This window comes from Ailuropoda melanoleuca, chromosome 7 (assembly GCF_002007445.2).
Source record: "Ailuropoda melanoleuca isolate Jingjing chromosome 7, ASM200744v2, whole genome shotgun sequence".
NCBI classification, from domain to species: domain Eukaryota; kingdom Metazoa; phylum Chordata; class Mammalia; order Carnivora; family Ursidae; genus Ailuropoda; species Ailuropoda melanoleuca.
The window spans coordinates 46,669,852-46,679,247 of NC_048224.1; the positions used below are offsets into that span (position 1 = coordinate 46,669,852).

Here is a 9,396-nt window from a genome sequence, read left to right on the forward strand (position 1 = left end):
GAGAGACGTGTGAAGGTGGGCATGCCCTCAGGACACCAACCCAAGAGATAGCTTGGGGGACAAGAGCTCTCGGGCCCCTTCCCCATCCCGGAGTCAGGACAGTTGGGTTCTAGTGTCTGGGCCGCACTGTCTCTCCATCCCAGGAGGTCAAAGTTCACACACTGAAGCCTAACTGTATGGCCCTTAGCCACCCATCTCCCAATCTCCCCTTCCCATCTCCCCCCAGTCCCCTCCCTCTGCCTTATGGAACATGTCCTGAAGCTTGAGTGGCCCTTTAAGGTTTAAGCAGAAAAGGTCATCAACACCTCTGTTCTGTTCCCTGTCTTCTCCACCACCCCAACTCATGAAGCCAGAAATATGGAAGGCATTCTGGACCCCGACTCTTCCTCCCTCAGGCCTGACCACAGACTGGCCACCACATCCTTTAGATTGTCTCTGAAATGCATCTTGTCTACCCCAGCCCCCACCACCCAGGGATCCCCACTGCCAGCACCCTAGCCCAGGCCACATCTTTTCCCTTTGTGCCTTTCACCCCCTCCTCCAAGCCTCGCTGCCCCCACCACCACACCCCTCCAGCTCCCCTTCCACACCTTCTGTAACAACAAAGCTTTTATTGTGCAAATGGTATTTTATTACAGAAGACAATCTAATTTACAAATCAATACACATTTCAAGGAAAACATTTAGGCATCATAAAAGAATGCATGAATATAAAAATTTCAATGTGCAAAATTCAACAAGGAAATGCACAAGAAAACTTATGTTTAAACTATGTGGTTATTACTGTGCCACTGTGAAGGCAAAATAAAACTCCTCTTCCAGAGGCTAAAAAGGGAAGAAGAGCTTAAGAATGTAGCGAAGGCATTTCCACACGCCGATTTCAATAGTCTGGTGTGTGTAGAAATGCTTCCTCTAGACTCAGGAAGTGTTTGCTGTTTGGAAGGAGAGGAGAAAGATGTTGCACTTGGCTGCCCTTTTGGACCTTCTTCCACTCTTCCCTGTGTGCCACCGCTGCTGGGTGAGTCTCATGAGCTTCCGAGACTCATCAGGAGTCACAGCTTCCCCGGGTGCTGGATTCTTTTCTTCAATGATTACATCAAGTTTCCAACAATGGAATGGGACGGGATGGGATGGGATGGGATGGGATGGGATGGGATGAGAAGGGATGGGAGGATAGGAAAGGAAGGGATGGGATGGGATGGGATGGGATGGATGGGATGGGATGGGATGAATGGGATGGGATGGGAAGGGGATGGGATGGGATGGGAAGGGATGGGATAGGAAGGGATGGGATGGGAAGGGATGGGATGGGAAGGGATGGGTTGGGAAAGGAAGGGAAGGGATGAGATGGGATGGGATGGGATGGGGTTGGATGGGATGGGATGGGAAAGGATGGGGTGGGATGGGATGGGATGGGAAGAGATGGGGTGGCCAGCAGCCACCTCATACCCTTTAGGATGGCTACTATCACAACAATACAACAACAAAAACAAAAAACAAAAAACAAAATAAGAATTCACCAGGATGTGGAGAACCTGGAAGCTCGTGCACTGCTGGTGGAAATGCAAAATCGTGCAGCCGCTATGGAAACCAGTATGGTGAATCCTCAAAACTCAAAAAATTAAAAATAGAACTACCAAATGATCCAGTAATTCCACTTCTAAGTATATCCCCAAAAGAATTGAAAGCCGAGACTCAAAACAGAGATCCATGCATCTGTGTCCATAGCAGCATTATTCACAATTATCAAAAGGTGGAAACAACCAGTGGATAGACAAAATGTGTTATCTACATACAATAGAATATTATTCGGCCTTAAAAAGGAAGGAAGTTCAGACACAGGCTACAGCATGAATGAAGCCTGAGGACATTACATTAAATGAAACAAGCCAGACACAAAAGGACAAAAGCTGTGTGATTGCATTTACATGAGGTACCTAGAGTAGTCAAGTTCACAGAGACAGGAAAATCAAGGCGGTAGTCAAGTTCATAGAGACAGGAAAATCAAGGCGGTAGTCAAGTTCATAGAGACAGGAAAATCAAGGCGGTGGTCAAGTTCCTAGAGACAGGAAAATCAAGTCGGTAGTCAAGTTCATAGAGACAGGAAAGTCAAGGTGGTTGCCAGCGTCTGGGAGAAGGGGGGTTTGGGAGCTGTTTTATGGAGCTGGGAAGAGTCCTGGAGATGGATGGTGGTGATGTTTGCACAACAAAGTGAATGCACTTGATGTCCCTGAGCTGCACACAAAAATAGTCAAGACGGTAAATGTTCCATTATGTAAATTTTGTCACATTTAAAACATTAAGCGTATCCAAAGGAGGGCAGGGTGGTTGTACAGCAAAAGATGAGACTTGGCTAGCCGAAAAATTTATAAGAACCACTAGTAAAAGAAGTTCTTTCTGTTCTGTTAGGATCTGGAGTGGGGAAGCTGGTGGTTAGCCTTGAGGCAAGCCGGAGGGGTGCAGCTGAGTGGAAGGAAGGCAATGATGATCCCATACGATGAGGCTGCCCTCTTGCCCAGGACCTTCCCTGAGTTCCCTGGCTCTGGGCTGCACCGGGCAAGAGGACCACGATTGCTGTGTGGGCTGTAATTCAGCCCTTGCTCACCTTGTCAGGGCCTCAGCTTCCTTATCTATAAAATAACAATTCCTGCCCTGCTCTTGGCACAGGGACAGGGGAGGAACAGAAAGAATCACAGAGAACAAAGTGCTTTCTAAAAAGACATGAAGGCACATGAGTTTTAAGCCCCAGCTTTGCCCAGGTGAACTTTGTCCTTTTGGGGGCCTCGGTCTCCCCGTCTGAGAAATGGGTGGGAAGCGGGTAGTGAAGGGGATTGTTTCTTCTACCTCTAGGGTGAACTAAATTTTAATTTCCTATTTGTATCATTGAGCCAAACAAGGGAAGAACTGTCTTTGCTAAGAACTCTTATCAGACTTTCCAACCTGAAACTTGACTCCCCTAGACTGGAAAAAAAGTCCAGAATCCCCTGGAGACACAGCTGCAATTAACTCAAGTCACCCAGCAGAATACTCATGTTCATGTCAGTGTCCTGAGTATATGGAGTGTCACGAGCTGGCTGCTGAGTGGGAACTCTAGAAGTGTGGTCCAGTTTCACTTGGGACCTATCCCCCTTCTACATACCTTCCTATACAGCAAGACTCAGAAGCTAAAAACTACATTTCCCAGATGCCCTTGCAGCTAAGGCTTTGGAGGCAAATGGGGCTCCATTTGTGGAGGCAAGACTCAGAAGCTAAAAACTACATTTCCCAGATGCCCTTGCAGCTAAGCCATTGGAGGCAAATGGGGCTCCATGTGAGGTTCAGAGGGCAGAAGGGAGGTGGCGTGTGAGTGGGACCTTGGCAGATTGGACTTCACTGGTACGTGGGATGCTGAATGGATTGTTTTCCATTTGCTTCTGAGGACCACTTAGACCAGTGCTCCTTAAGGTGTGGGCTGTGAACCACATCAGCATCACCAAGGAGCTTCTAAGTAAGCAAGATTCCAGACCCCATCCCAGACTCACTGAATTTGAAACTCTGGGGCGGGACCTATAATTTCTTTGTTTATGTATTTTTTGAGAGAGAGAGAGAGAGAGCATGGGGGAGGAGGGGCAGAGGGAGAGGGAGAGAGAGTGTGTCAAGCAGACTCCCTACTGAGCATGGAGCCCAACACGGGGCTCCATCCCATGACCCTGAGATCACGGACTGAGTCAAAACCAAGAGTTGGATGCTCAACCGACGGAGCCACCCAGGCACCCCTCTTTCTTTATGTTTTTAATAATTTGCATACAATGACATGCAACATTCTAACAGGTGCAATTTGATTAATCTTCCATTTGTACTTACCTGTGAAGCCACCACCCAAATCACAACCTAGAACATTTCTAGCCCCCACCGCACTTTTATACCCCTCCAAATCACTTCTCCCCAAAGGAAACTATTGTTCTGAGACCCATCTCCATTTGGTACTTTTGCCTGTTCTTAATTTTCATATAGATGGGATTATACCATAAACACTTTTTTGTGCCTGGCTTCGTACCCTTGGATATTGCATTTGTGACCTTCCGTCATTGTGTATAGCCCCTATTTGTCCTTTTTTATTGCTGTGTAGTATTTCATTATGTGACTACGCCACTATCTATCCAGGCTGCCATTGATGGACATTTGGACAGTGTCCACTTAGGGGCTATTATGAATATAGCTGCCAGGAACATTCTTGTCCTTGTCCTTTGTAGGATATAAGCACTCATTACCCTGGGGTCTTCAGCTTGCTTCGATACTGCAGGTTTTCCGAAGAGGACGTACCAACTTTCATCTGACAACAAGGTCTGCACATTTATGAAATTGCATTTAGTCTACACACCTCAGCAGGACCTGGATTGTACCCCTTCCCACATTTTACAGACAAGAGACCCAAGCTCAGAGATGTCAAGTCACTTTCTCCAGACTCTGGGTTGACTCTCAATGTGCCTTGTCCATGTGGACAACTCGCTTTCTCCAGCCAGGCTCCATTCTCCCAATCTGTAACATGGGTAGGCAGGCTGGCTAAACTCTTTAGCCACAGAACTTCTTCTTCTAGGCAGCTCTTATGCAGAAGCTGGACATGTGGCAGGAAGAACATCGGAGGGCTCGGATATCAGCTGGAGGGGGTCAGAGAGTCCCCCACACCCAGCCCACCCTCTACCCCTGCCTGACTCCTAGGGCTCCTCCCCATTGAGTTTGACCCATTGGGGCCCAGGTTAACTCGCATAATTTCTAATCCATTCTAGGATTAAAATGGATTCTCAACTCTGCAGAGGGATTCCGTTAGCCTGTCTGCAGGGGGGCAGCACAAGCCTCCAGGAGTCTATGGAGCCCCTGGGGCAGGAAAGCCAGCCGGGAAGGCAGAGGGAACCTAGCAAGGCTGAGCTGACAAATGCCCTTTCTGCAGGAAGTTTCCCGGTGATTGGTTCCTTCCTGTCCCACACTGAGCCCGAAATCTGGAAAATAAAGTCCACAATGGAAAATGCTGATGGTACCTTAACTAGAGATGGTTGAATGAAACGAGAGAGCCGAGTTTGCTGCCCTCGCCTCCCCCCCTACCCCGCCAAGCCGGTAATGCAGAGGTGATTTTTAATTTCCATCATACGAAGATGCAATACATTAATTTTTGAAGAAGAAAAAAAATAGCAAATTGGGGGGGAAGGCATCCATTTATTCCTGGAGCCACTTCCAGGTGCCAGAGCGGAGGTGGGGGGGGACCAAGGGTAAGACCGGGGGTTGGGGGGGGACAGCGGAGGAGATTGCTGCCAAGCCCCACGTGGTGTGGACCTGTGTGCTCTGCACAGACAGCCAGGCTGGGGACAGCTCTGAAAGACAAGTGACTGCCATGCGTCGTTCCTCTTTCCATCCCTCTAATTTTGTCACCTCAGCTCCCCCCACCCCCAAAGAGCACCCTGTTTCTTCCCTTCCCACCTCCATCCGCGGGTTCCTCAAGCATCTACTGAGCACCCACTGGGTGCCAGGCATTGTGCCAGGCATCAGGGACCCGTTGATGAACAGAAGGATGCCCTTGCCTGGAGACTTAGCTCTCGTGCCCTGGTGAGTCTCTGCCAAGGTGACCAAAGTGACCTTTCCTTCTCCTTGCCCCTGCGATTGGACACAGTGGGGCAGGCCAGGGTCTCTCAAGTGGCCTCCTCCCCTCAGTCTCCCTTTCTAGCTCTTGCTCTTCTCACAGGCTAGACCCTCACGTGCCCCCGGCTGGGGTCCCGCCACTGTCCCACTTAAACCTTCATTGAGCCCCTCTTGCTGCGAGGACGGAGTCAACTCTTTTTTAAAGATTTTATTTATTTGACAGAGAGAGAGAGAGCACAAGTAGGGGGAGCAGCAGGCAGGGGAGAGGGAGAAGCAGGCTTCCCACCAAGCAGGGAGCCCAATGCGGGGCTCGATCCCAGGACCCTGGGATCATGACCTGAGCCAAAGGCAGACGCTTAATGACTGAGCCACCCAGGCGCCTCAGGATGGAGTCAACTCTTAGCACTCAAGCCCCTTCCCATATACCCCACCACTCCCCCACCCTGCACTTGCACCACCAAAATCTGCAGTTTCCAAAACCTACCATTTGCGCCCTCGTTTTTCTGCCTAAAACATCCATTCTGCTTATTCTCTGACAAACTCCTACTCGTCCCTCAGGGTCCAATTCAAACCATTTTTTCATATTCTGTATTCAAAATATAATCTTGTGATGCCTTCCTGTCCCACCTTCATAGGAGTTAATACTTCTTCTTGGGGGGACTTAGTAGCGACCTATCTCACTGTGTCACTCGGAGACACTCAAGCATCTTTCTCCCCACATGAGACTAGCAGCCCCTGCAACTTGTTCAGGTCTAATCCCCAGGGCTGAGCAAATCTTTCAGTAAATGCCAAATAAATGAATGGGTGGATAGAGGAATGACTGAATAAATTGTTCCAAAAATCAATTGTTTTCCATAATCATATAAAGCTATAGCTGGAAAGAAAACAAATGCTCTCCAAAGCATTGAACTTTGTCTAGCATCAGCTGGAAAGTCTGTGTTTGTGGGGAGGTGACAGTCAGCTGAATGGAAGAACAAAGACGTGTGTTTCTCTCTTGTTCAGCAGAATTCACGTAAGTAGCCTGGATCTGCGAGCAGCTCTGCTCCACACAGATGTTCAGGGACCCACCCCCTTGATCTTTTTGCTCCTTCAGCCCTAGGATGGTGTCATCATCTCCTTGGTCAACACCGTGTCACCATGACGTCCAGGTGCCAAGTCACAGGAAAGAAGAGTAGAGAAGAGGCAAGCTAAGGTCAAAGTCCAGACCCAGGCCTTCTGTTGATGCGCAAGTGCCCAGGTCCCCTAACGACTGGGGAGCCTGAGAAATTCAGTGTGTCCCCAGCTGCAATGCAATCATTGTGAACAAAGGGGAGAAAGGATTGGGGCTGACGCTCACCAGTCTCTATTACCCTGTCCACATGCAGATGGGAACTGAGGTTCAGACTAGGGAGTGACATGACCAAGGTCATGAAGCTCCTCTTCTCCTTTTCACACCAACTTGCCGTTCTCAGGATAAATGTCTATTCTCCTGTGTCTGCTCATAGATCAGATTGCTGGAAACGGACTCTCATCTAAGACAGACATCTGCATGCACATGGTTTACTGGGGTGTTCTCAGAACCAATACCTGCGGGTTTGGGGATCCTAAGGTCAGGCAGAGGGAGAAGCTGACACCGTGCTAACAGAGGCCCCAGAGGATCCCAAAAGGAGCTCTGAGTTGCACAGGGATGACCATAGAGGGGCACCGGGGTGGCTCTGTTGGTTGAGCGTCTGACTCTTGGCTTCGGCTCAGGTCCTGATCTCATGGTTTGTGAGATCGAGCCCTGGGTTGGGTTCCGCGCTCAGTGGGAGTCGGCTTGGATATTCTCTCCCTCTGCCCCTTGCCCCGCTCTTGCTCTCCCTCTCTCTCTCTCGCTCTCTCTCGCTCTCAAAAATAAATAAATCTTAACAAAAGAGAGATGACCTTATACAGTTGACCCAAGTGGAGCCATGGGGGCCAGGTCTTTTATCCCAAACCATACGTGTTCCCCAGGGACGGAGCATGACCTTGGGTGAGGGGGCTCCCTTCAGCCAGGGCAATTGCCAAGACAACCCAGCTGGGAGCCAACAACACCCAACCTTTCCAGCCGCTGGGAGCCGGGGTCTGGACAGGGGACCGGGATGGCACGCACAGCGTCCACTGTAATATCCCACGACCCAAAGGACCGGGCTGGTGGAAGGCATCCACTAGTGTGTGGATTGTGGGGCCGGTTCTGAAATGTGTGTGATGCTCTCGAGTCATATATTCTTCCTGGTAGAGTTCTGTCTCGCGTCGCTTGATGCAGGTGTGCCCGCTGCCCCCCACAATGGAAGGCAGTGTGTGGGGCGCAGTAGATGGTTTGGGGATAAAAAGACAGAATCTCTACCATCCAAAGTTTCACAATCGGGTGGGGGCAGGAAAGACAGATTTAGAAGGAGCTGTAAGGATGAAATATGATGACAGCACATAGTAGACCTTAGGCAAATATCTGCAAAAATAAAATTAATAAATAAAATCTGGATTGCTCCTCCCCCCCCCAATAACTGGCTTTAAATGCTTCGAAGCTTAAAGATGATGGTATTATTAAGATGATTCTGAAGTCCCTCCAATTCTTGGAGAATCTGAAATAAAGGGGAGGGAGTTACCCATAATTGGGGGCCTTTGAGGGGTCCTGAACTTGGTAGATCAACTCACTGGGTCCTCTCCCCATACCATGAGATGGGTGTGAACACCTCATTTCCCATGACGGAGCTTCAGCTCAGAGAGTGGCGTGACCAGTAAGTGAAGAGCCAAGCTGGCAGCCCATCCCCACGGTCTCAGAGCCCTGCCCTCCCGCCCACCGGTGAGAGTGGGGGCCCCCGGGGCAGAGTTGCAGCTCCAGGACGATGCTGCCCAGAGGGTTGTATCTGCTGGCAGGAACCAACCCCAGGCGGCTGGGCAGTGACTCCGGAAGGGGATGTTTGTGGTCTCAGAGTAGAGCTGGGTCCCCTGGCTGGTACATGGCCCAGAGCAGGATTGGACTTAGAGGTATACACCCAGTCCAGCCCGAGAGATTATGCCAATAACATACAGCCTGATGTGACATTATTTTTCTTCAACTATCAATCAATAACCAAAACAAAATAAATTGTTAGGTCTGGGTGGCATAAAATATGGGCAGAGACAATGAGACTTAGGGGTCCAATTTGCTCTAAATCAGTTTAACCACCTTGTAGCTTCTCACATTACAGTCTTAATCTAGCACATTAGAGAGATTAGTACGTGGTTTTTGCAATTAAATTGCATATTTTATCACTTCTCCTTCTTTCATGCTATATAAACTTCCAGGAAATTACAGACTCATAAACTTTGGCACAAAGCATGAGGCTGTGGGAAGTGGAGAAACCAGAAAGGCTTTTGGGGGCAGCTCCGAGTTGCACATTCCATATTTTTATTTGATGGGGGGGAAAACGTCCACCATTAATACCCTCCATTAGGGTAAAGAAATCTCAATGAATAGACTTAGAGATGAGTCTTCTGATACACATAACTGAGGCCCCTGAGGATTACAGCGTGGTTTTTTTTCATTGTTAAGAGGAAATGTTTAAGATTTTAATATAAATGGGTTGGGGGTGGTGAGTTACTCTGCTCTAAGAGCAAGAAAAACACATTTTCTTCCGAGTCTTGGCTACTGGCTTCACCATGGCCCTAATACACACAATTTGGAATCCGATCTATTGCTTAGTAAATGAGAAAGAGAAATCCATGTGGTTGGGGCATATCTGGTGAGCTCTTTCCTATGACTTTGGGATCAGGATGTTTGAGGGACCAATCATGAGGCATGTGCAC

General features: G+C 48.9%; 1 long non-coding RNA gene across 1 annotated transcript; it reads left to right on the forward strand.

The window, feature by feature from the left end:
* The first annotated feature begins 900 nt into the window (after positions 1 to 900).
* Positions 901 to 4,986, forward strand: LOC117802968. The gene is made up of 3 exons (XR_004626452.1): positions 901 to 1,018; positions 4,233 to 4,323; positions 4,767 to 4,986. It is a non-coding gene; the product is annotated as an uncharacterized LOC117802968 (long non-coding RNA).
* The last annotated feature ends 4,410 nt before the right edge of the window (positions 4,987 to 9,396 follow it).